Source organism: Microtus ochrogaster, unplaced genomic scaffold (genome assembly GCF_000317375.1).
Source record: "Microtus ochrogaster isolate Prairie Vole_2 unplaced genomic scaffold, MicOch1.0 UNK20, whole genome shotgun sequence".
Lineage (NCBI taxonomy): Eukaryota > Metazoa > Chordata > Mammalia > Rodentia > Cricetidae > Microtus > Microtus ochrogaster.
In genome coordinates this window covers 629,210-638,817 of record NW_004949118.1, presented here as the reverse complement: position 1 = coordinate 638,817, position 9,608 = coordinate 629,210, and the positions used below count along the sequence as shown (strand labels likewise).

Sequence of the window (9,608 nt, the reverse complement as noted above, 5' to 3'; positions counted from 1 at the left end):
CAGCTTCGTAAGCGTGGTTACTAATGACCACGCAGCAGAGCTGACATCCAGCAGTCTTCAAATCTCCACCACCAAAGAAATTAGCCCATTGCTTTTCAATTTAGCAAGAGAAGAAAGCTGTTAGATTCTTTGCCAGGATATCCCAAATGGTCTCTAGCTCAGTTGCTAATATGGTTCCCCTCTAAACCATCTTGTGGTGGGCCTCCATAGTCCGCGTTACCCTCAGCACTATGCCACTCTCTTCTAATCTCCTACTAGAATGGCCTGGTAAGCTTTTACAGTGCTCACCCACTTTCCTAACTCAAAGTCCCAATATCCTCCATATACCAACATGGTAAGGCCTGCCACAGCGATAGCCCACTTCCTGGTACTACCTTTAGGTCACTCACGTTGCAGTCGCCACGATAAAACACCATGACCAAGGCAACTTATTAAAAAAAGCATTTAATTGGGCTTACATTTTCAGAGGGAGAGTCTACGGTGGTAGAGCAAAGGCATGGTGGCGGAGCCGTTGAGAGCTCACATCTGGATCTGAAGTACAAGGCAGAGAGCACCCTGGGAATGGTGCCAGGCTTCTTCAAGCTCAAATCGTGCCTCCTTGAACAAGGCCACACCTGCTGAGTCTTCCCAAAGAGTTTCACCAACTGGGAGCCCAGTGCTCCAACCAAAAGAGCCTGAGGGGGGCGTTCTCATTCAAATCACTCACGCAGGAGTGAGGGAGGGGAAAAGACAAACTCGTAAACACACAAAAAGCTGGCGTGGTGGGGCTGATGGAGAGGCCTCAGCGCCTAGAAACTGAGTGTATTTTACACACAGTTGAACAGAGAAGTGGGCTTACTGTGTACAGATGAACAAGGTGGCAGGGTTGTCGCACGCAGATAAAGAAGGAGGCAGGGTTTACGGTGTACAAGCCGAACCCAGGAGGCAAGTTCAGTTTAATCTTGGCAGGCGCAGTCTTCAGGTCAAAATACGGGGGAGTGGAGAGAAAGCTGTGGTGGTCATTTTCTGCACACATTATCAACACCCACACATAGAAGGCTTCACTGTCTCTCTCAGCCTCACTCTAGAGCAGCGGTTCTCAGCCTTCCCAATGCTGTGACCCTTTAATACAGTGCCTCATGTTGTGGTGACCCCAACCATAAAATTATTTTCATTGCCATTTCATAACTGTATTTTTGCTACCGCTTGAATCACAGTGCAAATACTTTTGGAGACAGAGGTTTGCCAAAGGGATCATGACCCACAGGTTGAGAGTCACTGGCTGCCCTAAAAGAGAGACTTTGCCACTTTTCCATAGGTTTAAGGCTGAATTCCTTGACATGGCTGTGTCCATGTCAAGCAATACACGTTCATTAGGGACATTACTCACTCAGAGCTTCCTCTGCTCCCCTTAGTAAATCAAGCTAGTTAACATAGCCATACACATGCCTTTTTAAAAATTCAATCTCTCTCCTCCCCTCCCCTCCCCTCCTTTCCTTTCCTGTAGCTTACTGGCCTCAAACTCACTAAGTAGCTGAGGATGACCTTGAACTCCCAATCCTTGCCTTTCTGCTTTCTAAGTGATAGGATCTTTTTCTTTTGGATGGAATACTCTATAGATGTCTGTTAAGTCCATTTGAGTCATAACATCTGTTAGTTCTCTTATTTCTCTGTTCGTTTCTTGTCTGACTGACCTGTCCAGTGGTGAGAGTGGAGTGTTGAAGTCTCCCACTATTGGTTTGTGGGCTTTAATGTATGATTTAAGCTTTAGAACTGTGATAGGATCATGGGCATTCACCCCTCACCCCTCCTGTATATGAAGTACTGGGATTGAACCCAAAGCTTCTTGCATTTTAGTCAAACACTCCACCAACCGAGCTGCATGCCCAGTACCTGCTCCGTGTTCGTCGTGGGCATTTCTATTGTGTTTATTCGTGCATAGTCATTGTACAAAACAGGTTTCTTTATGACATTTTCATGCATGTAAGTCATGTACTTTGGTCAAATTCAGTCCCCATATCCTTTCTCATTCCCCTTCCCTAACACTATTTAATCTTTTTGTCTATCCATGTACCAATACCATCTGGCCTTCTTATCGGAGTTTTGGTAGTTACTTTCATATTCTTTAAGAATTTCTAGAAGAATAGGCCTCTGTATAATTGCACTGACTCCCTAGGTAATTATAGAGATCTTTCTGTCTGTTATTTCTAACTGGGTATAATGACACATGTCTATAACTGCAGCAGCACTCAGGAGACAGAAGCAGGAAAATCATGACTTCAAGGCCAGCCTGAGATAGAAAAGAAAAACTGTTTCATAAGATCAAGGGCAGGGAGTGTAGCTCACTGGCAGAGTGTTTGCTGAGCTTGAGGGCTTTCATTTCCACCCCAGCATCTTTAGTCTATATATACGGACACGCAGGTGCGCACACACATCATTCCTATCGTTTTATCTTCTTCATGATCCTTCAGTGAGGTTTTGGAATGATCTTTATAAAGGTCAGGCATGTGTTCTGTTAAATTTGTCTCTTAGTACCTTGTTCCTTGGTATCATTCAGAATAGATCTGTTGCTACAGTTTCTTACCTGAGGAAGATTTAAATGATGTCTACCTCCTGTAAGCTCCCAACCACAAGCTAAGGTATGGTTTCCCCTCCACTCGGGGGAACCAATGAGTTTCTTAGACTTATTTACAGAGCTATGGGCAAGGGGTTATGGGCAGGAATGTGGGTGGTTTCTAAGCAGCCACACCAGGTCTGTATGTATCATGGAAGATGATTCCCGCCAGCTTTGAAGCTGGAGACCCCTCCCCTTGTCTTTCCTTGCCCTTTCTCAAGGCCATGTGAGGCTAGAGCACGATTGTGCATAACTGGTTGAGAAGTGAGGCTAGATGCTTGGTTGAAGCTTCCATGACCTTCTCTGCCCTTCCTCTTGTGAGGGAGAGTCAACCTTCCACAACCCACCTCTTATGAACCTTTGCAAGCGGGCACAGCTGATCTGATGAAGATAGCAGTGTGTCTCAGAGAATACTGATATAGAGCAGGATCTTTAAAAACACAGATAAAAAACAAAACAACAAAAAGGTCCTCTTTGTTGTCACTGTTTTTAAGTCCTAATGATTTTGTCTGCTGACTCTGGCATCTAGCAACATTATAAAGGCTTACACTCTGTACACTTTTAAATATTCTTTTGACTATGTACATTCTCTATCACATTCTTGTGATTTTCCCGCTGCCAATCTGGATATATATTTCTTACCATCGTCTACTACCTTGGTCCTCACACAATACTGAGCAAATATGGAGCAAACACGACACTGTGCTCGCTTTTCTGAGGAAGCGTAGCTTGTAATAATTTCTGAAGCTTTCTATCAATTCCCTTCTTCAAGAAAAGCATTCCTGAAGCGTGTGATTGCAATTGTCTGTAATCCTTGCACTCAGGGAGGCAGAGGCAGATGGATCCCTGTGAAGCCAGTCTGGTCTACACAGAAAGTTCCAGACTGGCCAGGTGTCAACATGAGAGCTTGTCTTAAAAAACAAACACACAGAGAAGCATTCTTAACTGTCCATGAACTTCGGGTGGATGACCGATGGCAGCATATGTTCAGATAACCACCAGGTCTTTAACGTGGTGAATTCCCCTAATTGTTTCCCTCGTGGTAGCCCAACTTGTATTCGTCAGTAAGCTGGTTTGGCTATGATGTCTTACTTTGCCAGGTTGAAATTGCTAAAATGCCATCCAGGGGTTTGCATCTATACTGAGTGACATTGGAATTGCATGATTATGACTTTGTCCTCACTGTCTTGTTCAGTTTCCAAATTGATTAGCATGAAAACAACAATCTCTTTGTAATCTGTAGATTGTGTGTGATTATAGTTTTTTTTTCGAGACAGGGTTTCTCTGTAGCTTTGGTGTCCGTCCTGGAACTAGCTCTTGTAGACCAGGCTGGCCTCGAACTCCCAGAGATCCGCCTGCCTCTTCCTCCCGAGTGCTGGGATTAAAGGCGTGCACCATCACCACTCAGCAGTGATTATAGTTTTGTATTAGTCACATAGGTGGGTTCCTTTTTTTTTCTACATTGTCTTCCACAAGGTTTGTACATTTACGAGTCTTAGATTAACTTGGGTAGGTGTTTTTCAGCTGTATGTTCATTTCCAGATTTATTATTTTGCCTTTATTACTTTCTTCCATTTGCATTTATTTCACTGCTCTTTTTCTAACCTTTAAGCTCTTTACATCTCAAAAGGTTTCTCTTACAATTCTTATTAATTACTCGTTGCTTCCGAAGCTTTAATACCTAGTATCAAATATCTAATACATAGCTTTGCAGCTTTATTCTAGCTCCTTGTTTCTTGACCACAACTCTCTTAGCCTATCAGTTTTTCTAGTTATCTTTACCTATTTAATTTTAATTACTTTATTTTTTATTATCATTTGAGATAAGGTTTTATTCTATACCCAAGCTGGCATCAAATTCTTGATCTTCTGCCTCTTCCTCCCAAGTACTGGGATGATAGCCCTGTCTGTACCACCAGGTCAGTTACCTTCCGAAATTAAACCTTGTCTTAGTTGCATTATGGTCACAGACTCTCGTTGGTATGTTCCAAATTTTCCAAAATGCTTCTAGACCTGCTTTCTGGCTTACGTGTGTCAGCTTTGGTGAGTTTGGGAGTGGGCTTTCAAAAACACTGTTATTTTTTCCTCATTTTTTTATTTTGCTTCTGGGGGGGTCCAATTTTTACTGGTCTTCTAGTAAGCAGATGCTATCTTTTCCTTCTGCCCTTTCAGGCAGGGTTGCAGAAAGCAATGTCCAGGTTCAGGTTTAGCGAATAGCCTTGGGGCCAGAGGGTGACTTCTGCTCTCTCTGGCTCTGGCCTTCATCCTGTCTTCCTGCTACTCCACATCTTAGTTTCTTGCCCATTCATAGACTTTTCCAGAATGTATTTTAAACATTTTGCCTTGCGTGAGTAGGGGAGGAAGCCCTGAGCGTGTGGGGTCCTGAATGAATGTGTATTGTTGTTATAGTGTCTGCTATAGATAGGACTCCAGCCCCAGACCTGAGGGAAATGGGAAGCCTTCCCTTTTGTCTGTGTGGATGCTGACAGTGTCTGCAACAGACGTCCATCATAACTTCTCCCGAGATGTTCAGGACTCAAAGACTGACTGCGCCCCTCCAGAGGGTTCTTCTATGAAGACTGAACCTGCCTGTGTTATCCAGCTGTGGACTCTGCCTCCTTGTTTACTTGTGTGTAACAACCCCACCTCTTTGTTCAGCTGTGTGAAACAACCGTCCTCCATATTCAACTGTATGTAACAATCAGGCTGAGCTTCCTGGGTGCTGCAGTTTCTCCCACTGAGAGCTCACATCACTCAGGCTCAGATTTCTCTCTGTGTTTGTCTTTCCTTCACTCCCTTGCCACCCCAGGAAGGTCTGTCCCTATAACCATGCAGCAATCTTGTATTTTTCTTTTTAGTGGGACAGATGATCTGGACCCCGAGACAAGCATATTCCTAGAAAAATAAATCCATCTTTATTGTCCAGTAGGTGTTTATTGATTGCCTGGTATTCACTGAGGAAGAGCTATGATTGCTACCCCGACAGGGTCAACCTATGTACCTGAGGAAAAAAAGTCCTTGATTAGGGGAGGGTAGTAGAAGCCATTGAGAGAGGATGATCAAACTGGGGACATTCTCATCTACACCTGAAAGCTACTGCTGAGCTCTTCAGGACTGGAGAGCAAGCAGACATAATGGTTGTCAGAACCTGTGAAGAGTATGTGAGAGATGGAAAAAGAGGAAGGAGGGCTAACAGGGGCAGGCATATAACTGAGAGAAGAAAGAACTTGTATAGCTCTAAGGTACAAGAGGATGAATATGGTTGACATCAATTAATTGCACATATAAAATTACCCATGGACATTATGAATGTTCCTCAGTCAAAGAATCTAAACATCTCAGTGGTAAGCCAGTTTTCTTGGTTTAATCATTACACTTTACTTTACATGTATTGAAATGGCATGTTATGCTATGTCACCTAAAAATTTACACTCTTGTGAGTCAGTTAAAAAATGAAGTCTCTCTTTCCAAAACCAGCTTTCAGAGTCTTGGAGGCCTGGGGACAATTTTCCACATCTCTAAGTTACAAGCTGCGGGAGCCGATCTGAGTCACTCCCGTCTCAGTCTGGGCTGGATATAATTTCAAAAAGAGCTGGGCATACAGTGATGGCACGGAAATGTGGGTTGTCGTTTGACCCAGGAAATGCCAAAGCCAGAAACAGCAAAGTTGTCTTTTGAAAGTTTCAGCCCCCACCCCGCCCTCTGAACTGCCAGACAGGAGTGCGTACGATTTTCCCCTCCTGACTCCAGAGAAAGATTCTCTTCCAGGATTTCCTGAAAGGTACCTCTTCTCCTTCTTGACTTTGGTAATTTTAGAGTTTTGGAAATAAAAGGCAGGAAGGAAATGTCTTTCAGACAACTTCTGCTTTTCATCTCGCCAGCAGACTTCTCTGAGCGAGAAGCAAGCCTGCTGACTTCTTGTAAAGAGGAAAATGCAAGGAAGATGGAAATGAACGTTGGAAAGGCTATCACATTGCAGAAGGGCTGACTGAGCATGCAGAGCAGATGCACAGGAGAGAACACTGGGGCGAAAGGGAACTCTCTGGATGTGCTCCTCGGGAAGTCAGAGTTTTCACTGAAGGCAATCAATTACTGACTGCAAGGATGGGGAGAAAGCTCCTTTGCCTTGCTTTCAGAGGGATGGAGAGATTTACTGCAACATATTGGACAAACGAAGAGGATGTGACACATGGCTGTTGTGGCCGTTCAGCTGATGGAGGTAGGAGGAAGGAGGAAGCTTCAAGAAGGAAATGGTGTCAAGAACGTCTCGTGAGATGCAGGTCCCAAAGGAGTCCAACATGTTTGGCAGCAAGAGGGACCTTGGTGACATTAGCCTGGGCAGTATCATGAGTAGAGGAGGAACAAGCTTCCAAAGGAAGGAGACGCTTCAGTTATGGGGTTCCAGGTAGCTGGGTCCGGTGATATTGCCTTCATGAGATAAGCAGAAAGCCTGAAGGGTTCTGTTGGCTTAGCTGGAAAAAAAGGAATGGTCCAAAGTTCATCTTTACAGATCTTACGGCTTATCAAATCCTTCTCAGATTTACCAAGCTTAAAGATAAAAAAAAAAAAGACAAATTAACCTCACATGAAAGATAGCTGATATACATTAATGAGTGAGCCCCAGATGTTTGATTAGAATGAGATATGCCTTTATGGAAATTAAGCATAATTAAAGTTTGAGGTGTCCTTGTATGAGCCGTTTACAAGTATTTTGGGGTCCACTATTTGAGGTCGTAACTCATATGCGGGACACAGGTAAGTTAAGGAACACAATTGGGAGTAAGGGGGAGTTCACTGAAGATGGGATTGGAGAAGATGCCCACACACAAATCTTTTGTGAATACTAGCTGAAAGAAAGTTCAAGCTTATATTAAAACCATGGCCTATTGATATTCAAAGCAACCATTTTCCAAGATGTAAATTGAAGAGTACTGTAAGATACTAGGAAAGACTTTAGCCACCATCACCTTGCTTTTCTTGATACATTGACTTTTTTTCCATCATGTAGCAGCAATGAGTTCAGGTACTATCTAGAAACGGTTTAAGAATAGTTTAGCGAGCATGCCCATTCCATTTCTTAACTATCAAGGATGTTATTTGGGCAAATAAGAAACAGACACTGAGTAAACAGAGAGAGCTTTATCAATCAGTAAGAATATGCTGTTCCGTCTACTGCCATACCACCCTGAACGCGCCCCATCTCGTCTGATCTTGGAAGAATATGCTGTTCCATGGCTTGTAATGGGAGGCTGCCATAGCCAACAAGTCCGGAAAGTACATGGAGAGATGTCCATTCTTTTTCTTGTTTCCTCCTAGTGCTATTTTCCAAGACAGGGTTTCTCTGTGTATCCCTGACTGTTCTGGAACTCACTCTTAGACCAGGTTGGCCTCAAACCCACAGAGATCCCCCTACCTCTGCCTCCCAGAGCTGGCATTAACGGCATGCATCATCACCACCACCCAGCATAATGTCCATTCTTAAACAAAACATCAAAATAGCACAAAACACAAGCCCCAAGGGAAAAACATCTTCTGCCAAACTACAGAAGGGATAAGAATGCCTCCCTTGTTTGAAATCGTGGAAGAAGACTGATCAGACGAAAACAAAACAACAACAACAAATAAAATAAAACTAAGCTCCATCTAGACTAGAAGTGGGGCAATTGGTGGGGAAAGGCTCCTGGCTATGGAACCGGAAGGTGGTAGGGTCAGAAGGTCAGACAAGACTTGAGCGGTGAGCAGATGGGAGCGGGGTGTGCCCCAACTTGACAGGTATCAGGTACAGGAAGTCGAGGGACATTCAACAGATATTTAGTTACTCCCTGCTCTGCCTCAGGGATAGTATAAATCAGGCATCCCCCAGAGAATGAGGAAAATACTAGAAACGTGAACCAATCCTGAGTAAGTTGTCAAACCCCAAGGGGGCGGTGGCAGAGGAAGGGCGGCTTGTCTAGGGCTTCCTGAATGACGAAAGGAAGGAAACTTGAGACTATTCTCTCCCAAGGTAGGAGGTAGTGAGACCTACCCGAGAGAAACAGGAAAAGTCGAGTTGGAGAAAGAACCGCTGGAAAACAAACAGTAACAGCGCGTTCTACAGACCAGGCTGTAAGCCACATATGCCGGTTCATGGGAACCACATTGACTCAAGGCGCGCGTCAGGGAAGTGTCTCTGTTTCCAGTGTATTAGCTTGGATATTGAGGAGAGGGTCCTTTCTCTTTTAATTGCACTTCTCCACAGTGGAGTAAGATCCTTCTAACAGTGACCGGAAAGTTTCGATCTTTAAAAAAAAAAAATTGCCCGTGAATAAGATGAAAAGCCGCAATGAAGCAAAAATTCCTAGTAGGTTAGGGCGTCTCTGATGGGCCTTAGTTGAGGCAACCTGGTATAATCCCACACCGTGGTACTCGAATGAAATGGTTGCCTGTGCAGAGAACTGGTTTCCTGGGCCCTAGCAGAGTCTATGCCCATCACGCTGTGTTGTTGTAAGGACAATGTGTCCCGGCCCATCCAGGAGACAGTTTGTATAAATGTATGTCTCTATGGCCCCGAGACTGCATGAATGTGCTCACCGTGCGCACGGAGAAATTAACAGACATTTGGTAGTGTTGCCACAGGCTCCCATCTCTATTTCCAACGAAATAACCGACTGCAGAAAAACAAGATAAAAGGCAGCCGACACCCCTAATAGTCACTGTGGCAGCCGTTCTGTAAAGTGTACTTTTAAATAGGAGGTCTTATAACTGAGCCTGGAAGGGAAATAGGCAAAGATACAGGCTCTGCAGTGATCAGATCTACGTGCACTCGTGTTACATGGGCATAGCGTTTCCACACCATCATGCAACGGACAGTGTTGCACTCTTTTTGGCAGCTGGGCTCTGAAACCCCGCGCAGCGCCGCAAGGTTGCCATAGGGACCAGAGGAAACTTTTCAATGCCTTTTCCGTGGCCCGCGCCAGTAGGGAGCCGCTCTCTCCCGGCGGGGCCCGCGGCGCGCGTCCCGCGGCGGAGGCGGAGC

The 9,608-nt window shown here is 44.6% G+C and overlaps 1 pseudogene; it reads right to left on the bottom strand.

Annotated features, from left to right (window-relative positions):
* Positions 1 to 7,799: 7,799 nt before the first annotated feature.
* LOC113458410 lies at positions 7,800 to 7,877 on the bottom strand (annotated as a pseudogene).
* Positions 7,878 to 9,608: the final 1,731 nt, after the last annotated feature.